Source organism: Tachyglossus aculeatus, chromosome 22 (genome assembly GCF_015852505.1).
Source record: "Tachyglossus aculeatus isolate mTacAcu1 chromosome 22, mTacAcu1.pri, whole genome shotgun sequence".
Taxonomy (NCBI): Eukaryota; Metazoa; Chordata; class Mammalia; order Monotremata; family Tachyglossidae; genus Tachyglossus; species Tachyglossus aculeatus.
In genome coordinates, this window is record NC_052087.1 from 25417682 (window position 1) to 25430697 (window position 13016).

Genomic DNA, 13016 nt, shown 5'->3' on the forward strand with positions numbered 1-13016 from the left:
TGGAACATGCTTTCCAAGTTTCCACTCTATAAAATTTTCCCACTTCAGTGACTAAGCTACTCAGAACAAGGGAGGGGGGAAATCCTTCACAACCACAAAATGCCAAATAAATTAAAATCCCACAAGTGGAAAGCGTAAAAGAGCTATCAAAGGCAGCCACCCAGAGGCTGCCAGGGCTGGAAGCGGTTCCGCCCTCATCTTCATAATAACCAGCTCATTTGCACAAGTTGTTTGTGCTAACCACTCTAAATGAGCCTGTCAACCCAGCCAACACATCTCTCCCCTCCACCCCGTCTCGTCCTGAGCCAAGGAGCACGAGCACATTTCTAAATCCAGAATGGCCTAAAGAACAAATGCAAGACCAATTCTTCCTTACCAGTTTTTAGAATGCATTTGAATAACCACACATGCCACCTGCAAGTCCCCAAAAACAACACACTATGACAGAATGAAGAAAAACTGTCTCCTACTGAGATACTGGTGCTTCTCTTTACTTTGACCTAACTTCATACTGGTTTTCCCACATAAACCATGGGAGTTTTACCAGTTCCCCTGAACTATTTCCAGGAATGTGTGAGATTATGAAGTACTCAGCTACTAGGGGGAAGTTCCAATCTAAATGCAAGGCCTTATATTGTCATTAATCAGCTCGAGGTAAATCTTTATTCTGAAGACACTACATCCAAGAACACCCAGCCTGGGACATCTTCATCTGTAAACCAAACCTAACTGAGCAAATGGCTCTAGACCAGACAGATACCGTGTCATTCTTTTTGCCCACTGGTACTGTAAAGGTGGGCTGTCAATATTTCCTTTTGGATCCTGCATACAGAGCTGTTCAGTAACGATGACAGCAGAGTCTCCTGAAGTACAGTTTCCATCCAATACCGAAAGCTCCAGGGCTGTCTACCAACTCTGTGATAGTGTACTCTCCCAAACACTTAGTACAGTGCTCTGCATACAGTAAGTGCTCAATAAATATGATTGGTTGATTGATTGACCCATATAAAGGGATTGTTTGCAGTGTTGGTAGTTTTCCCTGCACCCCTCTTGTCCCCAAAAGTCAGGTTACCCCTGGGGCAATGGGTTTTTCAAGTAAATCAATAGAAAGAGGTGCAGCATATTTCAAAGTCCATGCAATAATTTTGCATGCAAAACTCATTTGTAACAAAATGACCGCAGCAGAGTGGGGGTAGGACACCATGACCCAACCAGTGGTTGCCTTGGTAACTGCTGCGGTCTCTGCCAAATATCGTTATTATTATTAGTCAGCTATTCCCAGGTCTCCTACCGGGCCCATCCACCACCCAAGATGTTGAGGTGGTTTCATCAGTCAGGAAACTTCCCCGCTGATGGCAGAGCCCCAGTAACGTCTCCCCTACTTTTTGCAATTACAACTCCTACCGTGGTGAGGGAGTACTCAATAATGTTGACAACTCCTAAAGATGTGATCTAGATAGTAAGCTCCTCCCTCGAAATTGTAAGCTCCTTTTTTATAGCGTTTGTAAAGTGTTTACTATGTGTTAAGCACTATTCTAAGCCTTGAAGTAGCTACAAATTAATCATGCAGGTTACAGTCCCTTTCCCACACGGTGTTTACAGTCTAAGTAGGAGGGAGAACAGGTATTCTCACTGAGAAGCAGTGTGGTTCAGTGGAAAGAGCCTGGGCTTCGGTGTCAGAGGTCATGGGTTCAAATCACAGCTCTGCTACTTGTCAGCTGTGTGACTTTGGGCAACTCACTTAACTTCTCTGGGCCTCAGTTACCTCATCTGTAAAATGGGGATGAAGACTGTGAGCCCCAAGTGGGACAACCTTATCACCTTGTATCCCCCAAGTGCTTAGAACAGTGCTTTGCACATAGTAAGCACTTAATAAATGCCATCATTATTATTATTTAGGTATTGAATCCCCACATCCCCACTGGGCAGTTGAGGAAATCAATCAATCAATTGCATTTATTGAGCGCTTACTGTGTGCAGAGCACTGTACTAAGCGCTTGAAAACAGACATAAATCAACCTAAGGAAACTGAGGCACAGAGAAGGTAAGTGACTTGCCCAAGGTCACACAGCAGGAAGTGATAGAGCCAGGATTAGAATCTGGATCCAGGGCAGTATTTTATCCTTGTGGCCAGGAAACATGTCTACCAACTCTGTTTTAGTGTATTGTACTCTCCCAAGCACTTAGAACAGTGTTCTTCATGCAGTAAGTGCTCAATAAATACCACTGATTAATGGATGATCTCTCCAAAACTGTGCCGCCGTTACCATTAACAGCAGAGACAGTATCCTGTGAAGAAAGCTGGAGTCACTGAATATCCAATACATGCCCTTTATCCATCTCCTTTCCAGCTCTTTTGTCCCTTTCTCTCTCTCCTTCCCCCTCCCTATTAGGAGAAGCAGTGTGCTTTAGTGGAAAGAGTACAGGCTTGGGAGTTGAGAGGTCGTGGGTTCTAATCCCAGCTCCTCCACATGTCTGCTATGGGACCTTGGGCAAGTGACTTAATAATAATACTAATAATGGCATTTGTTAAGTGCTTACTATGTGCAAAGCACTTCTCTAAGCGCTGGGGGAGATACAAGATCATCAGGGTGTCCTACATATGGTTCACAGGCTTCATCCCCATTTTACAGATGCGGGAACTGAGGCCCAGAGAAGTGAAGTGACATGCCCAAGGTCACACAGCTGACAACCCACAGCCTCACTTAACTTCTCTGTACCTCAAGTCCACGTGGGACAACCTCATTACCTTGCATCTACCTCAGTGCTTCGAATAGCACTTGGCACATAGTAAGCACTAAACAAATACCATCATTATTAGGATTAAGGACTAAGGGTCAGAGGATGAGTTGAGGGTGGAACAAGGTGAACCAGTTTCTTCCTCTCCTACCATTGTTGACTTACAGAGAAGAGGAAAAGCAAAGACGAGTGAGGACCAGTGTGAAAGGATGGTGTCATCTTCCTCTTTCAAAAATCTTCAAAAAGTGTTTCTTAAGTACCAGTGACACATGGGCTTGGCATAGAGCAAAATAAAAGTGTTCCCCATCATAATTTCCAGTCTCCCACTGGATCTTGGTGAGTACCAGCCTCCACAGAAAACTACAGTTGCCCCCATCACCATTATGCCTCAGGTCGAGCTGTCCCCTTGCTGTTATCACCAGAGGCCTGGGTTTAAACGGATGATTGAGGACCAATGTCACTCTTCCACCTAGAGACCACCCATACGTAAATCCCAGCTAAGAGGGGTATGGGAGAGCTCATCTTCAAGCTGCCACTATCGAGTACACTCCCCTCCTGACAGTTCTGTTCCTCTTCCCCATTGCTATGAAAAGCCTGTAAGGAGCACTCATTTGGTTCTGAAAAAAACATGTTTTCCATCTCTCAGATGAGTTGGAAAGAGGGCAAAATGTCTGTTGATGGAAAATACGCAGTATTTAGTATGCCCCTTCCTTCCTCTCCCCCTCACCCCCCTCTCCATCCCCCCATCTTACCTCCTTCCCTTCCCCACAGCACCTGTATATATGTATATATGTTTGTACAGACTTATTACTCTATTTATCTTACTTGTACATATCTATTCTATTTATTTTATTTTGTTAGTATGTTTGGTTTTGTTCTCTGTCTCCCCCTTCTAGACTGTGAGCCCACTGTTGGGTAGGGACTGTCTCTATATGTTGCCAACTTGTACTTCCCAAGCACTTAGTACAGTTCTCTGCACACAGTAAGCACTCAATAAATGCGATTGATTGATTGATTCCCTCCCATGCAGAGAATGAGCAAGGATTTTAACAGCTGAGCCATTTTGTGTACCCACTAGTCTCACCTGAGAGAGCATCTGCCAGCGCCTCACACTTTCCTGAGGTAATCTGACAAGAATTTCGTTACTTTTTCCTTCTTCCTTTGGAAGTCTCTCGCTCTCATGCCCTCTCTCTCTCTCCCCCCGAGACACACACACACACACTCAGATTGACCTTTCAAACAAGGGAGCCATTTTCCAATTGAAGTTCTACTGTGGGTGGTTTAGAAGGACAGTCTTCCTAGGAAATCCTTAGGTTTTCCAGGACATCCATTCAGTCTGACCCTGTCCCTACAAAACTATCCTTCACTAGTTGCTTCAGCCTGACTAGCATGAAATCTGACTCTTTCCCTTCACACTAGTGAGAGAGCAAAGCCCTATAAACACACTAATGATAACAATAATAATAATGGCATTTGTTAAGCACCTACTATGTGCAAAGCACTGTTCTAAGAGCTGGGGGGGAGGGATACAAAGTGATCGGGTTGTCCCATGTAGGGCTCACAGTCTTAATCCCCATTTTACAGATGAGGTAACTGAGGCCCAGAGTCACACAGCTGACAAGTGGCAGAGCCGGGATTAGAACCCATGACCTCTGGCTCCCAAACCTGTGCTCTTTCCACTGAGCCACACTCCGCTGTTTCTGATGGCCAGGCTTAATCAATCAATTGCATTTATTAACCACTTACTGTGTGTAGAGTATTGTACTAAGTACTTGGGAGAGTACAATACAATAGAGTTAGCAGACATGTTCCCTGTCCACAAGAAGCTGAAAGACTAGATCAGAGTTGGACTACCTCACAGGGCACTGGGAAGTACACACTACTGATCTGCTACCTAGTCCTGAGAGGTTACCAGGATATTCCTTAAGGAAGTGAGAGGGAGCAGGAGTAGTTGGCTGGACAGCTTCCTCTCTGCCCTTCCAGAAGACTCATCCCTGGAAGTTCCTCCCAGGAGCTTCAGAGGACTATGCCCAGCCTATAATAAAAGACAACATTTGCAGGACAACAGACAACAACTTGGGCACCCAAGGGAAGCAGGTACTAGGGTGTGCCCCAGCAAAGGCTCTGGTAGGTCTCCCAAGCCATTCAACTAGACCAAAGTTAAGTCATCCGCCTAAGCTGTTCTTGCATTTGCAAAGTAAAAGGAATCAGTCAGAGAGCAGGAAAAACAATGTGTAGTTGGTTGCCTGCAAAAGTGCAGGAAGAGCCATCTGTGATTTGGCAAATAATCTTCCATAATGGTCTAGAAAGTACCATATTCTTTTCTATCTTCTCAGTTTCTCTCAGTGGCTCTTTCTCCCTAACTGTGGGTGTCACATGAGACTCTGTTATGGGTCTCCTTCAGTCTGCCCCGGTTGTCTGACATTCTGTAGTCTGGATCATTTTTCTAAAATGGCATTCTGCACATCTACCCACTCCTCAAAAACCTCCAGTGGTTACCCATTTCTCTCTGCAGTAAGCAAAAACTCCAAATCATTGGCATAAAGCACTAAATTGGGTCTCTTCCTATTTATCTATTCTTTTTTCCCCATAAACCCCTGCTCATTCTCTTCATTCCTCTTGAGCCACCTTACCCACTGTGCCTCGTTTTCATTATTCACCAGTGGATCATAAGCTTCTTGAGGTCAGGGATCATGTATAGTCGTCCTATTTTTACTCTTCCAAGTGCTTAAAATAAGGTCTTGCACACAGTAGGAGCTCAATAACTGTTAGTCATTCCCAAAGACAATCAAGACATGTGGGCTCTATAACATCCGCAAATTAGGATGATAGGTCCCCAAGGATTCGGAATTTCAGGTCTTTTTAGCTCCTCTCTAAACATCTCTTTCACATAAGCAGGGCTGGACTGATCCACTAGGAAACTGGAAAAATCCGAGGGGCAGGGGCGAGATCATGCATTCATTCAATCAATCATATTTATGATTGCTTACTGTGTGCAGAGCACTGTAAAAAGCACTCAAGAGTATGATGTAATAATAGACAGACACATTCCTGGTCCACAATGAGTTTAGAGTCTAGAGGGGGAGAAAGACATCCAGATATGCACACAAATTACAGATATTAGAGAATATTAGAGAGGTTTCCACTCTGTAACCCTAGTTTCCTCTCCATCCCTACCCCCTGCTCTCAAGTCTTCACACCACAAGTATCCTGAAAAGTCTTAGAACTAGGGTGGTCCTACATGAAGGACTCAAACATGGGTCCTACAACCAATCACTCTCCTTTAGTACATTGTACACAACCAACATGGAGATAGACTCCTCAGCAGGGAATTCCGATCCCCAAGAACCAACCTATTACAACTCTTTGCCCAAACTTTGAAAATGCAAAGACTTGTGTCCCTCGTGATGAGATATGCTTTTGAGAACAGCAAGGGCAGAACTCAAATGATAGGCTTTTCATCTTTCCTAGCACGAGGCATCTGTGGACAATTGCTCCCCAGCAGTAGAGAGTGGAATGTCTGGTAGGTTTTTAAAACCAACCAACAGGAAGCATTATGTGAACAGAAACACCAAGATAGAATGCCCCTCTCTTCCCCACCATGTCCCCCATTAGTCACAGCTCCCCAAACACTAACAAATTCTACTCACATTGAACCCACTTACTGGCCTGGGAAATCGCTATGCTCTGGGGACCGAAACATTTTAATTGCTTGAACTAAATTACAGTAGGGGATTGTTTCTATAAGTGCAGCTGATTCTAAAGAGAGAGCCTGTATTCCTCCAAATGCTATTACCTTGTTCTCAATCAAACGTGTGGTCATCAAACACCTACATTTTCTTTTAAAACCCCCTTTGTCCCTTTCTTAATGTGTACGATCTGCTCTAGAACAAGGAAAAGGCGTAATACGTCTGGTCCAGGGTTTGTTTGTGGAACTTTGGCTCCACTGTCTGGTTGTGATTTAAACCTATATATTACCGAGGAAAAATCACATGCAGTTGAGTGCACTTATTTTTTATTACTGTTATTACATTTGTTAAGTGCTTATAATGGGCAAAGTACGGAGCTAAATTGGGGGGTGGAGAGGGAAAAAAACCTGAAAGAACACTCCCACTATCCCTGGAAAGACAAATTGGGAATACCTGTCTGTTGTGAGAAGGCTTGTTGCCATGCTGGAGGTCTTTATTAAGGGGAACTCTCAGCCACAATCCTTAAATTAGGTGGTACCTGGAAATTTGGAACTAGTAATAATTTGAGGGAAGAAAATGATAAATGCCAGTGGACTTGAGGGAAGAGGAGCCATCAGGAGACTCAAGTAGCATGAGTGGATATTGCTTGTTCATACCATGCCTCTAATCTTCCCTCTATTATTAGAATTAATAATAAAACTTAAGTTCTACTGACTGCGGAAGTGTTGGGGTAAATACACTACACTTGTCCCTGCCCCATGTGAAACTCACAGTCTAAGTAGGAAGGAGAACTGGCATCTTATCCCCATTTTTACAGGTGAAGAAGCTGAAGCACAGAAAAGTTGTGACTTGTCTGAGGTCTCCCACTAGGCAAGTGGCAAAGCCAAGATTAGAATCTAGGTCCCTTGAAGAGCCTGCACTCCACTGAGGAAGGAGAAGAGCCCTTGGCAACTTGAAGAAGCAGCATTGCCTAGTGGCTAGAGCACAGAACTGGGATTCCAATCCTGGCTCTGCCTCTTGATTGCTGTGGGTGACCTTGGGCAAGTCACCTAACTTTTGTGTCTCAGTTTCCTCATCTGTAGAATGGGGAATAACTACCATTATCCACCACCACCACCCCCGATAGATTGTGATCCCCAAGTGGGATAGGAACTGCCATTTGATCTCATTACCCTCTGTCTACCCCAGTAATTTAATATACAGTGAGCACTTAAATATAACAATTCACTTGATATTGACCTCTTCCTCTCTTGTGTATGGGTACCCAAAGATGTCCTCAGAGTCCTGGGACTCTCAGTTAATGACAGCCAGTGGGGAGACTTTCCAATTTCTAGTGTGCCCCCAAGATCATCCTGGTAAATTGCCGCAATCGTTTCTTGACTCCCAGATTCAGAACTCCCAGGCGTCAGGGGAAGGATGTGGGGTTTCACTAGGCAGATCTGCTCCTCTGGCCAGGGTGTGGCAGGGACCACTTCAAGAGTGTGAGTTAGGCACTCACAGAATATATAAACACATACTTAGGCTGAAGTTTGATAACCGGCATTTACTTAGAAAAAGATTTTGACCATACCAGTATCTGCCCAACAGACCTTAAACCAAACCCAGGAATAAGCACCTTTCCTTAATCTAGAATATTTCTCTAATTAGCCCGGGTGTAACTGCCACCAGTGGTGCCCCACTGTTATACCTTCTTCAGAAGCTTTAAACACTATCCAAAGGTCTCTCCTGGCTGAACTAAGTGTGCTAAGTAGAGTGCTCTGCATACAGTCTATACAAAAGATGGAAAATACCACTGATGATGATTCACGGCTTTTTTCATGGAAACCTCACTCTTCAGATCCTTTCCCTCTGGTCCCCAAAAAGCAGTTTGTCTCCCCTCCTGACTCAAATGGTTTTTTCCACGGTTATTCCCCTCCATCCCATCCTCAGTCTCCCTAGTAACTGGCTATGTTCCCCAACATATTGTCAGGTGAATGATTGACATTCGAGACAAATGAGCATCCCTTTCATGGTTTGGGGGTAGAAGGCATGAACATTTCCCTGCTCTAGAAATTCTAGGGCTCCCCCAACACCTTCTCTGGGTGTGAGAATAGCCTATTTTAGGTTGCCACAGGCATGCCTGTGCTTAAATCCAGCAAACTGTTATAACAGATATGATTAACTGAGATCACACTGTTATTCCCACAGGGACTGGAATTACAGGAAACTGCAGGCTTCATTAACATACAGCAAACTCGTGCACACCTCTCCCTCCTTTTCTCCCTCCCTCCCCAATCTTCTCAAGGGTCAGGTCCCAGTTGGAGTTCCTTTGCCCTGAGCTATGATCCCTGCTGGCTAAATATCTGTGCCCTTGTGAGAACCCTGGCATTTGGACAGTTGGCCCTGGGCCTCTCATTGGTGGCACCCCCACCAGAGCTAATAGGTGTCTGTCTTGGTTCAATATTCCTTCCAGGAATGGATCCTGATGAGAACACCTCTTAAATGCTCAATACCACCACTGTGAAGTGGTCAGTTGTCAGCTTTTTGATGACCCCTAGCTCCTCCTTGATTCTCCAAACAGCTCCAGAGAACACCACCTCCAAGACGTTGTGCTAGACTCTGTGAGCTTGGTGGTCTTTAGTCAGCTGGTGAGCCCCATGTTTCCTCTCAGGGTTGCACCTGGAGAGTTTCCAGTACTCTATCAGGCCTGGCTACGGGCGGGAGAGTCAAGCAGGGGCCTACCCATTCCATTCCTAGCTTGGCCAGTGCCTAGCGAGTGGAAGGCAATTTGCTACAAGTCAAAACTCACCCGTGCTGGGCAGCAGCGGCATGGGAGTGAATCGAGGGCAGAGACATGTGTACTGCTTGGAAGGCAGTAACGGTAAACCACTTCCATATTTTTATGAAGAAAACTCAATGGATACACAACCAGAACAATTGCAAATGGAGAGCGGGGTGTTTGGGGAGAGATGTGTCTGTGGTGACGCTATGGGATGCAAATGACTCAATGGCAAAAGAAAAGACAAGAGCCCCATGTGGAACAGGGACTGTTTCTGATCTGATTGTATTATATCTATCCCAGCACTCGGCATACAAACTAGGCACTTAAATACCACAAATATTGCCACTCATTTTCTTTTCTGTTTTCCAAGACACATATAATAATGATTGTGTTATAAGATAACAAAATATAAGATATTATATCTACCTCAGGACTTAGTATTGTGCTAACCACTTTTGAGCCAAACCCTGTGCTAAGGGCTGGGGTAGATTCAAGATACTCAAGTCAGGTCCCACATATGGCTCAGAGTTTAAGAAGGAGGGAGAACCGGTACTGAATTTCCATTTTGCAGAGGAGGGAACTGAGGCCCAGAGAAGTTAAGTGACTTGCCCAGTGTCACATAGCCCGCAAGTAGTCAAGCCAGGATTAAAACCCAGGTCCTCTGATTCCCAGGCCAGTGCTCTTTCCACCAGGCCATGCTCCTTCTCTACACATACACACCCAACCTCAAGGTCCAAGGCCTTACTTTTTTCATGCCTGATATAGACTTCTCAATGGTTGCAGCCAGTGAAGTGCACATTTGCATTTCTGTCATTTGGGTTTGTATTACCGTAGGACTTTTTCCTTTGCGCTCTTATTTGTGTTTTTCTTTCTCTCCCTCCATTAGATTGGTGAAGCCTTGATTCTGGCTTCCTCCACGGTTTCCTTCGTTGATTACTGCAGAGTTTCGAACCCAGTAGCTTCTCAGTCAACATTGGGGCTCATAATGGACCAGGATGCCAAACTCAAAAATTAGAAACAGCTGTCCTGCTTCGCAAAGTGGAACCTGTAAGGCTAATATCAATTGAAAGACTTCATTTAACCCTTGCTGGAAGGTGTGTCCAACCCCACTGCACAGTTTACTTTTGATACCCAGCAAGTCCTTTGGCTAAATGATGCTAATCCCTGCTTAAAAGGACATGGTGCCAAATCTGAAGGTCACTGAAGTAGAGGAAACTGATCCCCACAACTCACGGTTCAAAAAGTCACCTTTTTTCTCCTCAAAGACATCTACCTTTTCCTACTGAATTACATTTATAAGCTTTTGAAGCCTGAGTTGTAGGTAGAAGGTAGCGACTTAAAACTGTCAAAAGGAAAAATAAAAACATATCGAGAAAGGGAAAGAGAAATACCAAATGATTAATAAAAAAGCACTTTAAAAATACAGTTCTCAGGAGCTTCTGTGTGGGGGAAAATGACAATAAAGCCTTCAAAAGTTTGAAAAATGGAAGCATGGAGATACGACAATGATATCTTCGTTTATAGCCCTTCCAGAATAGCTATGGCTTATTTTGAATATTTTCTGTTACTCTCAATATAAATGCAAATTCTGAAGTTCAAACAAATAAAAGTGAAAGCTCATAAGAGGAGGGCTGTTTTAGGTTTATTATTTCTTTAATGAACTCAAAGCCCTCACAGTTTGAAATTTTCCAAACATTAATTAATCCATCTTCCCAGCACCCCTGGTGAGACATGTGGGCATGGGGACTTCCCTGCTGCTACATGAGGAAACCAAAGTTAAATGGCAGCTATCTTCATTATTTGACAATCACTAGGCAAATATTAAAAACACACCTTTCCCCAATCACTTGGTTGCCACCCAAGAGAACAGCCTTGGCATTTGTATAAAAGATTTGCAAGGAGCATTTACGAAGCACTAAAGAGGAAACTAGAAGGATGACTATCCTGCGCAAGTACCTGAACCTAGAGAGAGAACCATTAGGCTCCAGAGTAAACTCAGAATGAATTCAAGTCTGAGTGAATTTAAACAGGCATTTGCTAGCCCCTAACTTGTATTCACACATCTGAAGAATATCTTCAGGTCTAGATAAGATGACCAGAAATTTGGAGATACATAGTGGAACAAGGGCAAGGCCCAAGCTTGGAGAAGGAGGAAGGAGGATAGGCTTTCAGGAAAGGCAGGTGTTCCCTGTCTTGGGTTTAGGGAAGAGACCGATGCTGCCCAAGTCCAGCCTTGCCAGACTTATAGGCTAGACCAACAGGGTGCCCTTCTCCTCTTCAATCTCTGGGCTCCACCCTTCCTCCTCCATCAGCTCACGGTGGCCACACTCAGCATCCTACTCAGAGTACACCCAAGGGGAAATGGCCAATCATTCACTAGGGCATTCCACCTCAGGGGGATGACTACAGGAAGGCCCGGCAGAGTCTCTGAGCACTGGACCAAGGTGGAAAGTACCATATTCCCATGCTGGCACATTTCCCAGAAGCTTCTCCCCTCACCCATGGAAAAGGTGTCAGATGAGCGTGGCTCAGTGGAAAGAGCACAAGCTTTGGAGGTCATGGGTTCAAATCCCGGCTCTGCCAATTGTCAGCTGTGTGACTTTGGGCAAGTCACTTCACTTCTCTGGGCCTCAGTTACCTCATCTGGAAAATGGGGATTAAGACTGTGAGCCCCCCGTGGGACAACCTGATCACCCTGTAACCTCCCCAATGCTTAGAACAGTGCTTAATAAACACCATCATTATTATGTAAAACCCTGAAGGCCTCATATAGTCTTCAAGACTAGCATTCTGTCACTCTTTCCTGGGGTTTTGTATTGTGCAAAGTGTTTCTTTTGCAATTAAGGGAAGAGTGAGCCGAGAGGCCACTAAAATTAAAGTTTAGACAAGGTGATCTTCAAAAATTATGTGCCTTTGTTCTCCTCCACAACTTTTCTTCAACCAGAGAGCACAGGTGGTGACCAGAGGAGACGTTAACAATGGCAGAAACTCAAGCATCCTCTCTGCCACACACACCCCAAGCATGGACTTCTACACAAATAAGCCCTTCCCAACCTCCACAGCACAGGCACTGGAGCTGCACGTTGTTATGGGACCTTCTTTGGCCACTGTCAGTTATGTCATCCCAGTGGCCAAGTCCAGGACTCAGTATCCAGGCCACAATTGCTCACACTTCCTGTTCTTCATGTTTCTTTTGACACCCTAATTGTTTATCAATCCACATTTCACCACTTTTGAATGCTTAGACCATACCTATAGTCTGCCCATTCAAGAATTCCAAGCTCAGTAACATTTAGATGGTCCATTTAAAAATGCGTATGTAGAGTAGGACTCATCAGGAAACGATTCATTATGCATTAAAGATGTTCCATATCCATTTGAAACCTCCATTCACCTCCTTAGATTAATGGCAACTCTCTGCCACACAAGGAAAAGCACCTCTTTAAACAGGATATACAAAAAGAAAGAAAAATCAGTAGCCCCAGGGAAAAGATCTTAGGTCAAGGAGGATTTGTTTTATAGATTTCAGTAGTGAAAATTCAAGAGATCCTAGCTTCAGAGGACATCTTTATTGCAATGCCCTTCTCTCCCACTGCATCCGGAGACCATCTCTATTCCGCAGCTGTCTGTCTTCTAACCCCTCCGTTGCAAGTGAAATTCCTAACCCTTTAAGACCATGTACAGTCAGGCTCGATAAGCACCTTAGCAAGATTTACTGTCCATCCCTTTAATTAATCAATAGTATTTACTGGGCCCTAACAGTGTGCAGAGCACTGCACTAAGTACTTGGGAAAGTACAACAGAGTTGGTGGACGTGTTCCCTGTCC